Here is a 2,023-nt window from a genome sequence, read left to right on the forward strand (position 1 = left end):
ATCGAATAAAACATAAGCTAATTGATTGCAAACTCTAAGGACACAAGAAATGACATTACCTTGAGGTTCACGTTGATGAGGAGCTAAAACAAAATAATGGTATCAATTATCCCAAAATAACGAATTGAGTCGATGAAATACTATACCAAATAGTGAGTAACGGAATGAGTTTATTTTTTCCGTTACCAAGCCTTTATTTTCATATATCAAACGACCCCTTAGATACAATCACATAATCATAGTCAATTCATTCATCTCTTTAACAACAAAGAGTTCTATATTTATATGTTGGTGAGGATTTTAATAATTCCTAAAATATCTCTAATTAGATTAATTTCGACTTTTGTGTGTACATAAATATTTGACGTGAATCAAGTATTTTATATTAATAGAGTCAATTCTAAAAAGATTTACTAACTTGAATTCTATCTGCATCTTCATTTCCAATTAAGAACCGTTAACATAGAAAGTCTTTTATCAAGATTCTAATTCAGTCATTTACAAGATTTATATGATTAATCTGCATTACAAATCACAATTATCTGCATCTTCATTTCCAACTTCAATCACGTTGTCAGCAGAAATAAGACTTTCCACACAAAGAAAAACATCACGAATATAACACCTGTTACAAATCACAGTAACAGGTTTAATCACTTTGCTCCTAATATTATAACAATGAAGACCATCTTCATCTCGTCTCTTCAAAATCAGTTCATCTCCTCCATTTGAACACGAAATCGGAGCTCCAATCAAAGCTCCAACATTAATGGCGTCATTCACATCAAACAATTTACTCCACACACCATATTCTTTCATCACCCATACATAAGCACCCTCTTTTTCTGGCAAAACTGAACTCACTACGCATAAACAATCATCCAATACCCCTAAACCAGCAATATCAGTACATTTCATTTCATGACCCTCAAAATCTGGTAAGGCAATGTCGCTCCATTTATAGGATGGACTGTCTTCCAGCAATTATCTCTCAAATTATAAACATTAACTTCCCTTAACCATACACTATTATGCGGAAGATAATCGGTCATTTTCACAATTTTGTAATCATCATTCAAATTATCGTACCCAAAACTAAACCCAGAACTCATAGTAATTAGACTTTTAGGTGGATCATAATGGGGCACAGTAAAATATGAATTAATAGAGGGGTTGAACAGAACAATGTCAACAAATAAAGAATCATCAGGATACTCACAAGATAAGGCGATTAATCCATTGGAAGATCCAAAAATTCTAACTATGTTGTTAATGGAAGAAAAAGGTGGAATTTCATTCAGATTTAAAAATTCTGCTTCGAATTGATTGTTTGATTTGAAATGCAAGGATCGGAGACCGTGGATCAAAGAATTGATCACAAGAAAACGACTCTTGGAGGATAGAGATTGAGTGAGGTGAAGCCTAACAAAATCAGTACTACAAATGAGAGAATTCCATGTTTTTGAAACGCATTTGAAGCGGCAGACTCATTTTGGAGGCAGGAAGGTAAGAACGGAGGTTATTAATTCCATTGGAAGAAAATCCATGGTCGTTGATTTTGTCGATTTCAGTGGTGCTTGATTTTGTGGGTTTTAACAAAGAGCACAAAGTGTGTATATATATATAGACCTCCCTCTCTTCCCGTTAAATGTTCAGGATAGTTTGTGAGAAAACAAGAGAGAAATCAAGGAAAGAGATCGATTCTTGTAAATTGTAATTTGTTTTTGTGAAAACATATAAGAATAATGTGGCAGATTTAGGGTTCGAATATCCGCAAGACTTCAACTAATAGACGAAATTTCGGTGAATTTTTATTTGTAAAATTGACAACGATTTTACCCTAATCTGCTAAAATTTTAAATACGACATACCATAAAAGAAAATGAAACAAAATAAATTATCTGACTTAATTAATAAAATGAGATAAAATAAATAAATAAATAAATAAATAAATAAATAAATAAAAATTAATACAACGAGGAAATATTTATCATCAAAAGACTTCAGTATTAATTTTATAATT

At 31.6% G+C, this 2,023-nt stretch overlaps 1 pseudogene; it reads right to left on the minus strand.

Annotated features, from left to right (window-relative positions):
* Nucleotides 1-330: 330 nt before the first annotated feature.
* Nucleotides 331-1,690, minus strand: LOC130825854 (F-box/kelch-repeat protein At3g06240-like; annotated as a pseudogene).
* Nucleotides 1,691-2,023: the final 333 nt, after the last annotated feature.

The sequence above is a fragment of the Amaranthus tricolor genome, chromosome 10 (genome assembly GCF_026212465.1).
Source record: "Amaranthus tricolor cultivar Red isolate AtriRed21 chromosome 10, ASM2621246v1, whole genome shotgun sequence".
In the NCBI taxonomy this organism is placed as follows: Eukaryota; Viridiplantae; Streptophyta; class Magnoliopsida; order Caryophyllales; family Amaranthaceae; genus Amaranthus; species Amaranthus tricolor.